Source organism: Triturus cristatus, chromosome 5_2, assembly GCF_964204655.1.
Source record: "Triturus cristatus chromosome 5_2, aTriCri1.1, whole genome shotgun sequence".
Lineage (NCBI taxonomy): Eukaryota > Metazoa > Chordata > Amphibia > Caudata > Salamandridae > Triturus > Triturus cristatus.
Genome location: NC_140588.1, coordinates 147,145,712 through 147,166,048, shown reverse-complemented (window position 1 = coordinate 147,166,048; position 20,337 = coordinate 147,145,712).

Genomic DNA, 20,337 nt, shown 5'->3' with positions numbered 1-20,337 from the left:
GTAATGATAATTGTAATATAGTTTAATTATAGAGAACCGTGAAGTGCTTTTGCAGATTTTTGTAAATTAACTGAATGGAAAACAAGCAGATATAATGGACTTGACACATTTTGCAGTAGGCTACTTTAATCTCGGTTTAATGAGACCTCTCATCTAACCTTTAAGGCAATTAGTATTTGTAGGAGTGAGGTTTTGGCCAATTATAAGCTCTGGGACTTGCGCCTTTACTATTGTCGTGATACAGAATTAATCAATGTCTGTCTTTAGGGAGAATTATTTACTAACCCCACCGACATCTCGAGGTGATTCATGTGCAATATAAAAATAAATAAAAGGGTGGATGAAGCTATGCTTGGGGAGTAGGGGTGTAAATGCACCTCTTCTCCCCTTCCCCAAAAGCCTGATTTTCCATAGTTGGGGACAAGTAATCAGCATTCTAGTGAAGGTGTTCTTTCCCAGGTAACCACAGGAGTGCAGTGCAAGACACAGAGCAAAATATGAGGATCTGAATTTTTATAATTCCTAAATATGGTGAGGGTAGCATGATCATGCATGAAGAAAATGTGGTCAGTTCCATTCCGTGCAATCTTTGTAGAGAACCTCTTAATGGTAGCTGCTGCATGTACATTCTGTTGAAACTACTGGCAGCATTCTCACTAGTTGAGTGTGGTATTTTTTCCTGAAAATTTGATCAAATTGTGATCTGCAGTCTGGCCTCATACTGCCCAGAATGTTCTCTCGCTGATAAAGAACAAGCAATATGTGTGCACCCTTACCACACTTTCTTTTCTAAATTAGAGTCTATTGATTCAGAAGGAACCACTTAGTACCCTCTGCTTTTTTAATGCTTACTTACCTTGCTATAACCCATCAGCATCTTTGAGAACTGTTTCTAGATCTACGATTATGAAAATTATCTGCTGTTGAAAATTTAGTCTTTTGATGCTTTATCTCTCCTTAACTTCTAAAATAGCTTGATTGAAATCGATAATCAAATATCAATATTTCTATGTTAAATAATCATGATTTTTTTAATTGAAATTATAGGAATTTATGCAGCGTAACATATATATCCAAATACAGCATATTAGAAAAAGGCCACACTGGTGTACAATGCATCATTTCAAGATCTTGGTACAATACACCATAGTGCAATAAACAATGTAGGTGATACAGCGTAGTGTCTGGGCGTCTGCCCTCTCCTCTCGGGTATGAAAGCTGAGGAGGTGCCCAAGCGCAGTGTATCACATCTGAGATCTCCCTCCCTCTGATATGGCATTTCTCCAAATCAATGTTGTGTCATCAGGCTGTAGCCAGGGATTCTGCAATGCATCAGTAATCATTAAGGCACTGCCACAGTTCTCTCTATGTCAGCCTCCAGGCCAGTTGGCACAGGAGTTTTGTGGTCTGGCTGAGTCATCTGTTTATGAAGAACCAAGTATGTAACAAACGGACCACCTAAGGTTTTTGGCTCCATCATGGGCGGCAGGAGCGCAAAGTAGTTGTCTAGTTGTTCATGGCAATATACATCGTCCTGGATCCAGTCCTTAGTTTGGGGAGCAGATCATCTCCCCCAGTGCATCACCGCTCGGCACTTGGTCAGAAGTACTCATTTAGGGACAACCCTAACATGTCCCAGTAATACTATTAGTGGGATTCTAGGTAGCCGGAGGTCAGTGACTTGGTCAAGTCTATTGCGAACCATTGACCAAAAACGCAATTACCCCTGGACATTCCCACCCCAGATGCATAAATTCTGTATTGAGCCGGCCACATCTACATCTGGTGTCCTCCGCTAACCCAATATTGCAAATGGAGGTGGGAATAGGATATGACGTATGGAGGTACTTGAAGTGTATCAATCACAGTCTGTAGTTTTGCAGTACGACTACTGCCCATGCGTAAGTTCAGTGTCTAAGTCACGTCGTCCGGGAGTTTTCGCCCTGCGTGTACCCCCAGGGGCCTTTTCCTACAAAGTGGCATATAAATCCATATAATTGGTTGATATGCTTGTGCAGGGTTGGCTCCTTGACTAGTAGGTCAAGGTCGTGAAGCACTGGGGGTGCATGAGTGTCAGAAGGCTTGTGCTTATGACTTGCACGGGAGCGGAAAGACAATAGTTCCCAATGCCCACCCACACTAGCACCTGTTCTCTCCATTATTTACTGAATAACAGAGGCACCAAGGGGAAAAGGGGATAGAGAGGAAAAGAAGAGACAGCCTGTCAACAGTTGGTTTCTTCTTCTGTAGGTTTTTCTATCTTCTGATCTACGTTATTATGAACACTATAACGAGCCCTTCTTTGGGAAGGTTAAGAAACTGCAAAAGAACACAAACATTGACTGCACTTTCTATCTACTCTGCACTAAACCACTGCTCTAATTAAAATTGCAGTAATACTACTACGAACCGAATCTGTCTAAGACTTTAGCTCATCTTCTGATGTATTATGTAGTTATACTCTTTTGCATATGCTGTTATAACTTTTAAAGCTGGACATCTTAATTTAAAACTTCATTGTGACCTTCTTTGTTTCTTCCTTCTCCTATTTACACACTACAATCATCATCATGCAATTACATTGTTTCTTCTCTTTTCCTTCCAGAGGAAGTACCTGTGTGCACCAGGATTGCAGAGAAAGGCAAAGGCAGGCAACTGTTCCAGAACACACAAGTGCTGATTTTCTCTTGCTGTATTCTACCTCTCTTGAATAAATCTTCAGAGACTTTTATTTATGTAGACTGAGAGTCTTTCTTCTTTAGGGTAAACAAGTAAGTAAATCATTCTTAGAAGTGCTGCCTGTACTTGTTTCTAAGAGCTTTATACAGGTTGAGCAGGGCGACTTGAAAACTGAACACTACCCTCCAGCTAAATCTCCTAGCTGAACACTGCTTGCATTATTTTTACAAGGAGCATGATGTAAATCTAAAAAACACAGGGGCACATTTACAAGCCCCTTGCGCCTCATTTACGCCGCCGTTGCGTCACTTTTGTGATGCAGCGGCAGCGCAAGTCCTGCACCATGGTGCGGGGTATTTACAACGTGACGCATCTGGGAGATGAGTCACGTTGTAAAGCCCTGCGCCACATGTAGGTGTTCCTGTGCAGGGGGGGGCGTTCCGACGCAGGAACGCCTCCTAAAAGTGGCTGAGTGAAATCTACAAGATTTCACTCAGTCACTTTTATGCCCATACTGCGTCAAAACCCTGCGCCTGCTTGAAGCAAGCGTAAGGATTGACGCAGCATTAGCAAGATTGGGCCCCCCAGAGCATTGGTGGAGCTGCGTCGCGCTTGCGACGCAACTCCAGCAATGCGCCACTTTTACGGCACAGATGCGTCACGCATCTGCTTGTCCTTGCGCCACGATGCACCGCATTGTAAATGCGGCGCATCTGCCGTGGCACAAGGGCAAACTTGCATGACGCATCTTCCCTGGCGCATCCCTGCTGATTTGCAGGGATGCGCCAGGGAACGTAAATCTGCCCCACAGTGTATAAGTTAAGATGCTACTCTTTTCAAGGGAGGCAGGCTCAGAACTGAGACACTGCTTCCTATGACAGACTACTTACCTCAAGCACGACATCCAGAGACCCTACACTGAGGGGCAGAAACAACGCCACTATCCTGACTGAACTTTCACCACGGAGAACTCTGGTAAGGCTGCTCTCTCAGGAATTCTCTTCAGTGAAGTGCACATTCTTTACCCAGTGCATGCTTAACATTCCATTTGTGCTTCAGGAAAGAACTAGTGCGCTGCAGGACAAACTGATCAGCAGCCTTCTTGAGTTTCCAACGCTGCCAGCTCAGTTTCCAATCACTGGATTTTACTCCCATTCGATTCCTGCTTCTTGATTTGGACATCGCTACACTAGCCACTTGTTGTGTTTGAGTAGGGATCCTCTGTAGTGTCCTGACAGCACCCCCTCGCAAGGAGGGTCCTCCCAGTCATGATTTCATTGGAAATTTTTATTAAAGGCCTTAGTCAAACGAAGAGCATGTGCATCAGTGTGTTTTTTCAAAGACCTCTCCTCTGGTCCATCATCTTTCCAAACGATCAAATAGTAAAGTTGATTTTTGACCTTTTTAGAATTGAATTTTTTCTTCATATTCTAATCCTCCTTCCACTAATAATGGTTTCGGAGGAGTAGTTGATCTGATTGAGCCTTTTTTAATAAAGAAACATGAAAGGCTGGATCAATCCTAGTATTTTTTTGGTAATGTTAAACGAAACTTCACAGGATTGGCGATTATTTCTATGGTTACGTTCTAACAAAACAAAGTTGAAATGCCTGATCACCCTTCAGTCTTAGATTTTTATACAGAGCCAAACTTTATCTCCAGTTTGAAGATGTGGTTTCTTCTTCCTTTTTTTGTGAGCGAAAATTGTATATAATTCCTTAGCTTGTGTTAGATTCTGGACTGCTGATTGATGAACCTGTGCTAAATGTTGTGCAATGTCTTTTGCTGCCGGCACTGCTATTTCTTGAAATTCGATCAGAGTAATAGGGTGTCTGTCATAGTTCATATAAAAAAGTTAGTAGCCAGTGGAAACATTTGTTGCATTATTGTGAGCAAATTCAGCTCTCGACAGATACTCTGGCCTGTCCCCTTCTTGGTCTAACAAAAAGAACTTGAGGTATTGCTCTAACTCTTAGTTTGATCTCTCTGCCTGCCCATCTGTTTCTGGATGAAAACTATTTGAGTATCTGGTTTCTATGTTCAACCCACTAGTGAAAGCCCTCTAGGAATTGGACACAAACTGGGGACTTCTGTCAGAAATGATAATCTTTGAATTATGTTGGTTGAACTGTTGTGCTAGTTGCTTAGCAGTTTGGATACCTTTTAATGCGACAAAATGTGTCATTATGGTGAAAGTATCTACACAGACTATAATTGTAATGTATTCTTGACTCAAATGTAGATCTTCTATGAGGTTGAGTACACTGTGTGCCAAAGGCATGGAGGCCTCTGTAAGGGTTGTAATAGACCCTTAGGGGCTTGTCTTCAATTTACTCGGAGCACAAATGTGATATGGTAATTGGTCTCGAACTTCTCTCTTTGTATCGTGGTTCACCCATTCTTTCATCACCTTAGGATTCATGGACTGAAATATTGGTTCCTCAAGTGTTCCTTTAGAAGTGGCTCCAATAATCTTTGCCTCTGGAATTATCTTTTGGCTTTCAATTGAATTGTTCATATTTTCAGTGTGCAGTCTTGATAAAGCATCTGCCCTCCTGTTTTTGCTTGCTGGTCTTTTTAGTGATAATGGAATCATAATCAGCTAAATATAATACCCATGTTCTGGCTGGCTTTAAGAAATTCAGGTTCCTATGGTTACTGTGTGTTTTATTCCTATTAGGTAGTGTCTCCACTCCTTGAAGGCTACCTTAATCGCAAGTAGTCCTTTTTCTGTTATGATGTAGTTCATCTCAGCCAGATTTAGTTTCAGGAGCAATAAGCTTTTGGGTGTAACTGTCTGTTCTCTTTATGCTTTTGAGACAGGACTCCTTTGATTACTAAAACTGACACGTCGGTCTCCAGATAGAATAGTTATGTGGGATTGTCAAGAAGTAAAATGGGTGCCATGGAGAAACTCTTCTTTAAGGAGTTGAATGCTTCTTTGCCTTCTTCCAACTATTTGAAAGGTACACTTTTCCTCAACTAATGCATGAGAGGAATGATCATTTGAGAAAATTCTTACATAAATCTGTGATAAAATCGGCAAAGCCAATGAAATTTTGGACATCTTTTAGAGTAGTGGGCGATTTCCATTCAGTGACTGCTTTTATGTTCTATTCAACCACAGTTACTCCAGGAAAGGAGAACACAGACCCCAAAAATTTGCTTGCACTGAATTACACTGAAGGAGCATTTTTCCAGTTTGACATGTGCGTTAATCTCTCTGAGTCACTGAAGTACCGCTCTTGCTTGCTCCTGATGTCTGCCATTCATATCCCTCTCTTAATCTATTCAGGTGATAAGTGCCTCTGATGTCGAGTTTTGTGTAAACTTGTGCCCCTTAACCTGGTCAAGAAGCACCAAGATCAGAGATTATTGAAAGCGATTCTTTACTGTGATCCGATTTATCTCAGTACAGTCTTAAGTCGCCTTCTTTCTTTGTTATGTAGAAAAGTGGTGGAGATGGTCATAGAAATTCTTTGGCTACATATTTTTGCATATACTTTTTCAAATTTTGATTCTCCTTTTCAGTCAACACAAAGATTCGGCTGCCGGCATGTTTGACCCCAGTTCCAGTTCTATTTTGCAGTTATAAAGACTTATTAGAGACATCTGCATAATCACTATTCTCTTCTTGTAGCTCATTGGTTTGTATCACGCAAACTGAAGCTAAACCCTCACAGAGTAAAACTGCTGCATTTGACTCCTTTTTTTTTTTTTAATATTTTTATTAATTTTATCCCGTTTTTCCTCACAATAAACACATTGTTATACATTAGACATTAGTACATTTTCCAATCAGTATTTCAGTCTTCGAATACTCTACCATAACTGGTTTGAAGTTTAAACAATACAAAGTAACAAAACACACATTTTAGACAGCATGTACCTACTTTGGTACAACTATGTTTCAAATTATGTCGGATTAACCTATAATACCATACTCGCTTTCCACTTCGCTATCGGTTCCCAAATTTTTAAACCAAGCCTTCTTCCCCTTTTCCCCTTGCGTGCATATATTGTTTTCTCAAGGTTATAACAGAATAATAAATTTGCCAGCCATACTTGCATTCCCGGGGGTACCTTGTCTAACCATGCTCTTGCTATTGACAACCTCAAAACTGCAGCAGCCACGAACACAAATTCCTTATATTCAGATCCAACTTGATTGTCTATCCCCAACAAGATCATCATAGGTGACACTTTTCTTCGTATACCCAATGTATTACCTAGGAAATCCTCAACATTTTTAATCAAGGTATACAACTGAGGGCAAGTAGCAAACATATGGATTAAATCTGCGTCACCTGCATTGCAACGAGGGCAAGTAGTGCCAGTGGAGCCTCCCCATTTAAATATTCTCGCGGGAGTGTGATAGAGTGAGAACAAAGTCTTATAGTGTTGTGATTGCAGGGGGCCCGAACACAAAATACTACAACCCAAGTCCAAAGATTCTTGAAAACTTCCGGACTCCACCCCCAATTTTCCCACCCACTTATTACTAACTTTTTCGATATCATCTAGCTTTCCTTTAACAAGACATGCGTAGAAGGATCTAATTGTGCAATCTTCCGCAATTTTTATTTTCTCCAATATTTCGTTAGTATTAAATCCCATACTCCCACCTTGCTTTCGACAAAAAAAGCTCCTTACCTGTAGGTATTTAAAAAAGTCCTTACTCTCAATACCATACTTAAGGGTAAGGTCTGCAAACTGAACTAATCCCTCCTTATCCATTAAATCCCCAATCTGTACTATCCCTTTTTGAGTCCACCTCGCCATTGTCGAATCAGCAAAAACTTCTGGAGGGAAGGACTTATTCTTATAAAGCCTGACATACCTATTATATCTTCCCAGTCCCATTTTTTTAAGGAAAGTATTCCAAATCCTGGTTGCTGCCCCTACGGTCTTAAATCTAGTCCTTTTATGATATCCAAACACAATTCTATTTAGAAAATTATTTTCCGTCTCTGCCCCCAATACTATAGAATACACCTCTATGGGGAGGGTCATATTTCCTGTATCGAGTCCCCATCCACCTATCAAACCCTGCATGTATTGTAGTACTGCCGCGATTTGGTATAACCTAAAATCAGGGGTCCCCCATCCCCCTCTTTCACTTGGGAGGGTCATATATCTATAAGCCCGCCTGGTTTTCCCATGCGCCCAGATAAACCTATTCAAAACTCTCTCTAACAGATTAAACCATTTACCTTCAAAGACCAAAGGGATAGCCCGAAAAAAATATAAAAATTTGGGCATTTTAATCAAGTTGGTACACCCCATAAGTGAGAGATGTAGGTTGTTCATCCTCTCCAATTCCCTCTTTACCTTATCAATCAGAGGGGTCAGGTTCAGTTCTACAATCTTATCTAGATCCGTCGTTAATAACACCCCTAGGTATACTGCTGAGGAAGCCACCCTATCATCATTACATACTGTATTGCTATTTTTAATAATCTGCGTCTTTGATCTATTTAAACTATAGCCCGAAATCTGGCCGAATGCCTGGGCCTCAATCTCAACCTCCGTTATAGCTTGGGTGGGGTTCGGGGTCATAATAGCTATATCGTCTGCGTAAGCCAAGGTCTTGATACTGCAACCGTTCACCCTCATTGGTGGAATCTCTTGATTAGCTTCGAGTCGTCGTAGTAACGGTTCAAGATACAATGCAAAAAGGAGGGGGGAAGAGGGGCATCCCTGCCTAGTCCCCCTAGCAATTTTAACTATATCCGACAACCCACCGTTCACTCTAATTCTTGCTGTTGGGGTGTTATAGAGTACACACATAGCTTTGATAAACGGCTCCCCCATCCCACACCACCTCAGAACCTGCCAAAGGTAATCCCAGGAGACCCTGTCGAAAGCCTTCTCGGCGTCTAAAAAAAGCGCTGCGACAGGACCCCCTAGGACACCTACAGCGTCAAACATAGTAATAACAGTCCTAACGTGCTTTGTTGTTCCCTTACCAGGGATGAACCCGTGCTGTATGGGTGTTACCAACTGCTCAATGATCCCCGCGAGCCTCTTTGCTAGAATTTTAGAGTATACTTTAACATCAGAATTCATTAATGTAATTGGTCTATATGACCCTGGCATTTCTGGCGGCTTACCCTTTTTCAAAATTACGATTATGTGAGCCCCTCCCCATGATTCCGGGCTAGATACCCCTAACTGCGCTTGTTGCATTATTAAGAGCATATCTGACAGGAGTACATTTTTGAATATTTGATAAAATTCAACCGGAATTTGATCTGGCCCTGCTGCTTTGCCTCCTGGTAGGTTACCGAGGGCCTCAATGAGTTCTTCCATCTGTAACGGTCTATCTAATACCTCTTTATCTTCTTCGGACATTATCGGAGGGGGAATGTTACGCAAATAATTACGGACCTCCACCAAACACGCTGACTCCTCTGGGGTATACAAATCTGTATAAAACTTTCTGAATTCTTCCCTAATTAAATTAGTATCCGTAACCATATTCCCGCATACATCCCTAATTTCCTTTATTGCAGCTGCAGCCGTTTTCTGCCTAGTTCTAATTGCCAACACGCGCCCCACCTTCTCGCTCAGTTCATACGTTTCTTCCTTCTTTGTTAGAAAGTTATCTGCAGCTTGCCTAGCGAACCCTTCCACCACTTCAGCTTTTAGGGCTATAATTTCCAACAAGTGTACTTCTAAGGGTAAATTCTGTGCTATGGCCCTGCTGAGGTTTTCTTCCTTTCTCGATAATCTCTGCCCAACCTGCTCTCTCTTAACTCTCTCTCTCTTTTGTCTCCCCCCAACAAAACTAATTGTTTCTCCCCGTATTCCTGCCTTAAAGGTGTCCCAGACCACTCCCGAGGCCGCTGTCCCCCTATTAACATCCCAAAAACATTTAATCCAGGCATTCATGTGCTCTCTATATGCAGGATCCTTTAATAAAGCCCTCTCAAAGGTCCACACTGAGGGTGTCCTTGGTGTTTGTCCAATCTTAAGAGTAAGAATCACCGGGCTGTGGTCTGATATCACCCTAGGCAGCTTCTCCACTTGTGCCCCCGAGAGTAAACAGTTAGGAAGCAAAAAGTAATCAAGCCTAACCATTAATTTATGCGGGGCGGAAAAGAAGGTACTTCCATCTACATAGGGGTGTAGCTTTACCCATGGGTCCACCAAAGCATTATGTATAACCATATCAGCTAGTGCCCTAAATACTTTCCTCTTTCTGCCCCGGTATATCGCATCTTGGCATGTAAATGAGCTATCTAAATCATGAATGTTAAAATCACCACAGCATACTATGGGTTCAGGCCACTGGGCTAACTCCATGTCTAAGAACTGAAATACATCTGGGTCATCCTCCGTAGAACCATAAATTGTAACGAGAGTTATTTTCTGCCCCCTAAAGCATACTTCCAAAATAACCCATCTACCCCATTGATCTTCCTTCTTTTTCCCTACAACCACATCCCTTTGTCTACCCAAAACTGCCACCCCTCTCGTCCTAGTCCCCTGTTTAGTACTTGCCAACACCTTGAACCCTAGTTGCTCCAAGAGGTATGTCCTACCTAGTTCTATATGGGTCTCCTGAAGACATATCAGATCCAATTGCATAGCTTTTAAATATGCTGCCACTCTCATCCTCTTGTTCCCCTCGTCTCGTTGAGACCACATATGTTGATTGATGCTATCCTGCACGTCATACTGCTAATATTTGTAGAAGCCAAAGATGCCAAAGATAAACATTATTTACCATCCTCAAACCAGTTTGTGTACAACTAATATTTCCTGCATGCATAACAATGTGCCAAATCTTAAAGTATACCAAACAATAATTATTACCGTTCCCCCCCTCCTGAAACCACCCCCGCCCTCTCCCACCCTGCACAACCCTCCCCACCTCCCTCCCCTTAACAGGCAAATAGGCCAGAGACCTATGTGTGCCCGCCTTGGTTGCGCGGGTCGCATCCCTCTCCCGCAAGGTACCTTAACATTCCTGTGCATTACTGTGCTACCCTTCCCCCTAACCCTAATATCTATATACAGGTGGCACTTTGATGCGTACAAGTACTCTAACCCCCCTTATGCTTCCTCATTTCCGCCAAGAATAGCTCAGCCTTGATCTCAGAAGTAAGATGGGGCAAGATGGCCGCCGCTGCGTTGTGTTGAGAGGACGCATCCCTACTCTCTCCCGCATCTATGGATAGACTGCTGTGTAAGATGATGTGCTACCTGTGATGGAGTTTGTGCGATGGTGGTATAACGGGTTACACAAAGCTGAGCTTTTCAAGGCACAAGTGCTCTGGATCGGAAAGGATTGCCTTCGAGTTAAACAAGTTAAACGAGTAATCAGGAGTTTTTTAGACGGATTACTGATGGCCCCTAAAATATCCAACCGGGTAAACCAAGAAAAGGCAAGTGAAAATGGGAAAAAGACAGTGGATACCGCAGCGAAGACTGGAACTGCAACTGTTAGTTTAAAGACAGATACACCCGTGGGGAAGAAGAATATCGGCGCGATCAGGAAAGTGAAAAATGGAGACGTACGGAAACCGAACATGGCTACTAAAGGCAACAATGGAAGTACTGGAGGAGACCGCATTGTGAGTAAACTGTACCCCGGGAAAGGAGACGAAAAGAATCGGGACGCGGGGATGCGGCAACCTACCATGGAAGAGATTCTGTCAGCGAAGCCCAGCGTGATGTCGAAGATGCCAGATTCTCTCAATGAGACTGACGGCGCTGTCATCCTGGCCTCGGGGAGCGTCCTCGAGGACGTAACAGACGGCAGACGGCGGCGGGAGCCAGGTTGCTAGGCAACAAGGCGAGCTGGGACCGGAGTTGAGAGCTAAGCTAAGCGGAGAACTGCAGAAGCGCACCTACAAGCGGCAGGAGGGTCAGACATCGGGGGTGAGCAACAAAAGGAATACAATAATGGAGGAAAAGATGGGGCCAGAGGGGGCCTGGTTACTGATATGAGGTGCACAGATGTTACCACTGGCGATATGTTGGAAGCCTTAACGTTGTTGGAAGAAGAGATGAACTCTTCAAAGAAAGGGATCGGCACCTGGGGGAGTAGGAGCAGCGTAGAAAATCAGAGCTGCTTAAAGGGGCAAAAAACCGGTAAGCACCTTCAGGGGGGAGGAGATTGTACCTCCCTTGAAGGGGAAGGAGAATTCTATTCAGTGAAAGAAGATTCAGTGTCAATACTCTCATCAGAGTCCAACACAGAGGATGATGACCAGGACAATCAGGAATGCACTGATTCTGGCACCAGTACGTCAGGGAAAGAATCCACAACTAAGAAGAGTCGTGTAAAATTAAAGAGACAAAACTCTGACCCATCTAGACATCTAGATAGACGGTTACTGTGGGATTACTCTGCAACCTCGCAAGTATACCAGGAGGATAGCAAATCCGGTAACGTCATTGAGGGTGCGGTAGCTGGCCCTACTCCTCCCCCGCAGGATCCCTTCCATACTTTGCTTACTACAATGAAGCAGATGCAAAGTGAGGCAAGGACAGAAAGCCGTAGGGCGAGACAGGCATCAAAGAAAATTCAGAACAGCTTAAGAAAGGTTAATAAATTATACGATGTACTGGTGGAACGTGTAGCAGAGGTAGAGGAGCGCACCGGCAAGCTTGAAGATGATGTCGGGAGATGGCAGCTATTCAAGACGGAGCAGGAAAAAATGGCTGCGGATATGTGTTGGAAGATGGAGGATTTTGAAAATAGGCAGAGGAGGAACAATGTTAGACTGCTGGGTGTGGCGGAAGGGTCAGAAGGGCAGGATGTTAGACAATTTGTTGTTAATCTTTTAAGGGGGGCCTTTCCAGAGTCTCAGTGGCAGTGGGAAAAAGAAGTACAGAGGGCGCACAGGTTCCCATTCACTATGAAGAAAGCTCAGGCCACAGGAGGAGCTGGGAGGGATGGACAGCAGAATCACCCGAGGGCAATACTAGTGTACTTAGGGAACTTCTTACTCAGGGAGGAGATCTTGGGTAAGGCAAGACCAGATAGCAGAAGGATTTTCGAAGGTAACTCTTTCTTTGCTAGACCCGACTTCTGTCACTTTACTATAGAGAGGAGATGGAAGCTAAGGCAGTTGATCGCTCCCTTCCAAGCCTTAGGCTTGGAAGCATATCTATTATACCCTGCCAGGCTTAAGGTGATTGTGAGTGGGCTGCATTTGACTCCTGATGTGGTTCACATCTTCAGAAACAATTTTCTTGGCATTATTTTGAATTATTTAAATTGTTATTGCACTCCAATCAATGGTGGGGTTGTGTTCTGTCAACCATGGAAGTCCCAATATGAGTTGAAATTGCAGTGCATCGATTAGGTTAAATTGGACAGCTTTTTGATGTCCCTCTTGAGACAGTAATTTAGCTGGTTTGGTGTGACTTAAAATCAGTCCAGAAGAAAGATCTGTGCAATCAACAGCTTGAACTGCTTTGCTCTTTGTTTTTCTTATGGCCTTTAAACCTATTTGATCTGCAAACCTCAGGTCACAAAAGATTCCAGTGGCCCTAGAATCAATCATTACTGATATCTCCTTTAGAACAATGTGCTGAAATTTAATGTTACTGAAAGGCTTAGATGAGGAGTTGATGCCTGCAATGTGTTCACTGCCTGATGGTTTTAGGGGGTTGTTTCCCGATCCGCACTCACAAATCCAACTCCTCTTACTGGTGGTGCTGCGAGTTTTCCTTCAGCTGTAACTTAGATTTCTTTGGCCACACCTTCACAAAATGCCTATGTGCCCCACCACTGTGGCATAGATTGTTTTGCCTCCTTTTCTTCTTTTGATAGTGGACCTATGATAGGGCCTATTTGCATTGGTTCCACACCTGATGAGGTTTCTGTGATCTTCTCATTTTCCGTTTTAATTCTGTTAAACCTTGATACTCTGGAACGGAATTCTGGTGCATTTTCTCCTCCCCTCTCTTTCTGACAATAATCTATCTCCAGTACCAAATCCACTAATGTTGAGATTTCTGTTGATCAATTAGGTATTTGTTCTAATTTGTCCTTCAATTTGTATAGACCTTGGTGGAAAACTTCAGCCCTTTTATTGTCTGGCCACTCTGATTCCACTACCAGTTTGTTAAATTGAGCCAGGTAGGCTCCAACTCTCAGTTTCCTTGTTTTTACTGCAGTAGCTTATAATCGGTTGCTTGTGATGCCTTCCTTCTGTGGTAGATTTAGAGAAATTGTTTCTTGAATTCTTTGAAGTTTTATAAAATCGGATCATCCCTATTCCCCAAGGGCATGGACCAAGATGCTGTGGTACCACTGACAAATGACAAAATATAGGCTATTCGAGATTGTGCATCTGGGGAAATTGGGGGCCAGCACATAAAGTGCAGGGAACATTGTGTCAGAAAAATGTGAACCTTTTGAGGGTCTCGACAAAAACACTCTGTGAATGCTAAAGCCATAACTGAAGATAAAGAGTGAATGACTTGGGTAGGTGTACGAGACATGGAGTTTGTAGTAGAGGTAGAGGCTTATGGTGAGGGAATTTTAAAACTAGCCCCTGACATTATCCCACTCATCCTTGCAGCTAAATCAGATGTCGCTCTTCTGGAGTTTACTATATCTTGTTTCAAGGTCTTGTTATCTTCCCTCATTGTCACTAACTCCTTTTGGATACATTCTAAGATTTCTCCCAGATGTTTAAAGTCTAATCCTTTTGCCATTCTACCTGGGTGCAAGTTAACAATTGGGGTACTTCACTCTGCCAGAAGGCTCTTACCTATGACTTGCATGGGAGCAGAATAATGATAGTTCCCAATGCCCACCTGGAACACCGCCTGTTCTCTCAGTTATTTAGTGGACAACAGAGGCACCCCAAAGGGGAAAGGGGATGGGGAGAAAAAGCAGAGACAGCCTGTCAACAGTTGGTTTCTTCTCCTATAGGTGTTTCTATCTTCTAATCTACATTATTATGGACACTATAGTGAACTCTCCTTTGTGGAGGCTAAGAAACTGCAACAGAACACATACATTGGTTACATTTCCTATCTACTCTGCATTAAATTACTGTTCTAAACAATTTTACAGAACTACTACTACTAACCCAAAGAGTCTAGCTCCTCTGCTGATGTATTATGTTGTTATACTCTTTTGCGTATCCTGTTATAACTTTTAAAGCTGGACTTCTTCATTTAAAACCGCATTATAGCCTACTTGTTTGTTCAATCTCTTATTTACACAGTACATTAATCCACATGCAATTACATTGTTTCTTGTCTTTTTTTTCTAGAGGAAGTACTTGCGTGCACCAGGATTGCTGAGAAAGGCAGAAGTAGGCAAATCTTCCAGAACACATAGGCAAAAGCTGATCTTCTGTTGCTGTATTCTACCTCTCTTGAATAAAAGTTCAGAGCCTTTTATTTATGATGTATGAGAGTCTTTATTTGAAGGGTAAACAGGTAAGTAAATAATTCTTAGAACTGCTGCTTGTACTGTTTTCTAATAGATTAATATAGCTTGAGTAGGGCTATTTGAAAACTGAGCACTACTCCTCAGCTAAATGTCTTAGCTGAACACTGCTTACACTATTTCTACAATGGAAGTGTCATAATTCTAAAAAGCACATTCTCCCATTTGAGACGCTACTCTTTTATGGAAGGCAAACTCAGAATTGAGACACTACTTCCTATGATAGACTCCTTACCCCAAACACGACATCCCGAGATACTACAACGACAGGCAGAAATAACGCCACTACCCTGACTGATGTTTCGCAATGGAGAACTCTTGTAAAGCTACTCTCTCTAGAATTCTGTTCAGTGAAGTGCATATTCTATAGTCAGCGCACGCAAAATTCCATTCGTGCTTTAGGAAAGAACAACTAGTGCGCTGCAGGACAAACTGATCTGGCGGCCTCCATGTCTCAGGATCAGCACACACCTCTTGTGTGCTGTGAATTGTGCCTTAGGGAATCACTTCCCCATAGTGGTAAAGGTGCAGTTGGGTGCTCACCCTACCTTCATCAGTAGGTGTCAGAGCCAGGTTATGTGTTGTGAGAGAAACAGATGGTCTTGATGGGCTCTCCCCATTGGCAGTTTCAGGTCTACGCCGTTCAGCTCACCATATCCACCTCAGTCCTGGGCTATGTTAGCGGTCAAACAGCACTATTTCATGTGCATAGAGCATCATTATCATTCCACAGCAACGTGCAGTTGCACTGGTGTGGCATTGCACCAGTAGTGGGCAAAATAGGCTTGAGCACAATAATATTATAGCTCCAGGTAAGGTGCACATAATCCGCCCTGCTCAAATGGCAATAACAGCACCTCCAAAGAGACTCTGGGCTGCTTGCTCGCCCATAAAAGGCTGATTTGATTGGAGTGTATGCAATTTTAAAAGTGGCAAGTCAGTCAAGTAGATACTTCAACTTTGGAAAGATCAACATTTAACAATGGTGATTTTGCCAGCTACGGAGAGTGGCAGTGTATTCCAGGCAGGAATTCTGTCTTCCAGCACTTTACTGTCTTTCCATAGTTCTTGTGCCATCGGTCCTCTATGTCTCTGCTGATACATATGCCTAACTATTTGATGAATGTGTCAGTCCAGCTCAGTGGGAACTCAAAGGAGGCCCTGCCAGTAGCATGTGTGAGGGGAAACAGAACCGACTTGGCCCTGTTTATTGTTATCCCTGATAGTTTGCCAGATCAAATTAACTCACTGAGCACAGGTGATACATTAGTTGCAGGGTTTCGTATGTACGACATAATATCATCAAGATACATGGATGTGATTAACCGCCTAATTGTGAAATGTAGAACCGCACAGTGCATAGTGCTCTCGCAGGTGAGCTGAAAGGAGCTCCTAAGCTATTGCAAATAGTAGAGGCAATAAGGGGCAGCCTTTCCGAGTGCCCCTGATAATGGGGAATGAGGTGGTGACCATGGCATTTATGTGGATGCATACAATAGGCTCCTACTGAAGATTTCTACTGGTTACCATTACCATCCTCACTGGCTGTCCCCGTGTCCTGAAGAAGACCCGCCGTGACTCCTTCTTTTATCACGCACTTTTCTAGGTCGAAACCTCGACATACCTGTACATTCCATACCCTACCCTCCCCACTCCACGTGAGAGGCAGACTAAGCATTAGATGGATTGGATAGACATGTGTTTAAGGACAGATGTCCACTGAATTGAACATTTCAGATACCTCTTGTACAGCACTGTATATAGTATATTCACTTATAGCACCTTATCACCTCTAGATCACCTAATCACCTATAAGCTTGCCTTTCATCATTTTTCAATAATCTATGTTTGCTTGTGACAGCCTTACTATGTTATAACCAGAAAAATTGTGAAAATAAAAAAGTGATTAAGCTGTTAATATACTACCTTTTGATTCATTCAAATTAGGTGTGTTCTCCTTTCTTCATGCAAAAATATTTATGAAATGTTAAAGCAATTTCTATACCCGACAAAACCAACATTAGCACATAATCTAGACGCGCAGGTTCTGAGGGTCATTGGGTCACCTCATTATACTTGATGTCACCCCAGATGTCGACCTGCAGAGTCTGGGGGGCATGAGAAGACCTCTCTCCTCATTGTCTCCCAGCCAGTTCTGGGGCCTAGCCACCTTTGTATGCTGCAGGCAGCTGACTGTTCAGAGACGGGGGCCCATGCAGTCCTCCAGGCTCTATGGGATGTCCTAGCAGTGGTGATCAGTGGCCTGCTTAATACTGTGATGCAATATGGGCCCAAGAACCACCATTAGGCTCCTCCAACTGTCATACACTCTCCTGAGGCCAGAGTTCCCTACCACGTCCCAGACGGAGGCCTCTCAGATGTGAATCCACAGTCCCAATGGCCGGCAGATTGTTCCTTGGTTTCTCCTCTCATCAGGCCTGCAGCAAAGTCGATTTAGGCTGCATTAGGAATGGCACAGCTTACCCACAGGACATACCAGGAGGTAGATACCCAGGATATCCATCCCAGCGTCACCCAGGAGAGGGCTGCGTTCTCTCCTCCAGGTCCAGTATTGAATTACACCCATCAGTTTCAGCTCCCAGCCTGGGGTCTCGTCTTGCAGCTTCCCCCAGCCTCCGTCACTCTGCAGTTGCAGGTAGCGGTAGCTTGTCTATGACCTAGCCACCCTCTACTCCTGCAGGGTCTGGGGCCGCTCCCCGCTTCGTGCTCTCTCTACTCAGCAGCCGTGCTCGGTCTGTCCAGCGTCCAGAAGGTGGCCACCTATCTCGGGAAACAACCATTACAATGCAGTCATTACAACGCAGTACATTTACAACGCAGTCATTACAACCCAACTGCCTTTACATCGCATGCTATTACAACGCAGCCGTTACAAGCATGTCACTACAACGCATGCCATTACAATGCATGTCACTACAACGCATGCCAGTACAACACATTATAAGGTAAGTAATGGGGAATGGTAATCTGCAGGACAAACTGATCTGGCGGCCTCCATGTCTCAGGATCAGCACACACCTCTTGTGTGCTGTGAATTGTGCCTTAGGGAATCACTTCCCCATAGTGGTAAAGGTGCAGTTGGGTGCTCACCCTACCTTCATCAGTAGGTGTCAGAGCCAGGTTATGTGTTGTGAGAGAAACAGATGGTCTTGATGGGCTCTCCCCATTGGCAGTTTCAGGTCTACGCCGTTCAGCTCACCATATCCACCTCAGTCCTGGGCTTTGTTAGCGGTCAAACAGCACTATTTCATGTGCATAGAGCATCATTATCATGTTCCACAGCAACGTGCAGCTGCACTGGTGTGGCATTGCACCAGTAGTGGGCAAAATAGGCTTGAGCACAATAATATTATAGCTCCAGGTAAGGTGCACATAATCCGCCCTGCTCAAATGGCAATAACAGCACCTCCAAAGAGACTCTGGGCTGCTTGCTCGCCCATAAAAGGCTGATTTGATTGGAGTGTATGCAATTTTAAAAGTGGCAAGTCAGTCAAGTAGATACTTCAACTTTGGAAAGATCAACATTTAACAATGGTGATTTTGCCAGCTACGGAGAGTGGCAGTGTATTCCAGGCAGGAATTCTGTCTTCCAGCACTTTACTGTCTTTCCATAGTTCTTGTGCCATAGGTCCTCTATGTCTCTGCTGATACATATGCCTAACTATTTGATGAATGTGTCAGTCCAGCTCAGTGGGAACTCAAAGGAGGCCCTGCCAGTAGCATGTGTGAGGGGAAACAGAACCGACTTGGCCCTATTTATTGTTATCCCTGATAGTTTGCCAGATCAAATTAACTCACTGAGCACAGGTGATACATTAGTTGCAGGGTTTCGTATGTACGACATAATATCATCAAGATACATGGATGTGATTAACCGCCTAATTGTGAAATGTAGAACCGCACAGTGCATAGTGCTCTCGCAGGTGAGCTGAAAGGAGCTCCTAAGCTATTGCAAATAGTAGAGGCAATAAGGGGCAGCCTTTCCGAGTGCCCCTGATAATGGGGAATGAGGTGGTGACCATGGCATTTATGTGGATGCATACAATAGGCTCCTACTGAAGATTTCTACTGGTTACCATTACCATCCTCACTGGCTGTCCCCGTGTCCTGAAGAAGACCCGCCGTGACTCCTTCTTTTATCACGCACTTTTCTAGGTCGAAACCTCGACATACCTGTACATTCCATACCCTACCCTCCCCACTCCACGTGAGAGGCAGACTAAGCATTAGATGGATTGGATAGACATGTGTTTAAGGACAGATGTCCACTGAATTGAACATTTCAGATACCTCTTGTACAGCACTGTATATAGTATATTCACTTATAGCACCTTATCACCTCTAGATCACCTAATCACCTATAAGCTTGCCTTTCATCATTTTTCAATAATCTATGTTTGCTTGTGACAGCCTTACTATGTTATAACCAGAAAAATTGTGAAAATAAAAAAGTGATTAAGCTGTTAATATACTACCTTTTGATTCATTCAAATTAGGTGTGTTCTCCTTTCTTCATGCAAAAATATTTATGAAATGTTAAAGCAATTTCTATACCCGACAAAACCAACATTAGCACATAATCTAGACGCGCAGGTTCTGAGGGTCATTGGGTCACCTCTTTATACTTGATGTCACCCCAGATGTCGACCTGCAGAGTCTGGGGGGCATGAGAAGACCTCTCTCCTCATTGTCTCCCAGCCAGTTCTGGGGCCTAGCCACCTCTGTATGCTGCAGGCAGCTGACTGTTCAGAGACGGGGGCCCATGCAGTCCTCCAGGCTCTATGGGATGTCCTAGCAGTGGTGATCAGTGGCCTGCTTAATACTGTGATGCAATATGGGCCCAAGAACCACCATTAGGCTCCTCCAACTGTCATACACTCTCCTGAGGCCAGAGTTCCCTACCACGTCCCAGACGGAGGCCTCTCAGATGTGAATCCACAGTCCCAATGGCCGGCAGATTGTTCCTTGGTTTCTCCTCTCATCAGGCCTGCAGCAAAGTCGATTTAGGCTGCATTAGGAATGGCACAGCTTACCCACAGGACATACCAGGAGGTAGATACCCAGGATATCCAGCCCAGCGTCACCCAGGAGAGGGCTGCGTTCTCTCCTCCAGGTCCAGTATTGAATTACACCCATCAGTTTCAGCTCCCAGCCTGGGGTCTCGTCTTGCAGCTTCCCCCAGCCTCCGTCACTCTGCAGTTGCAGGTAGC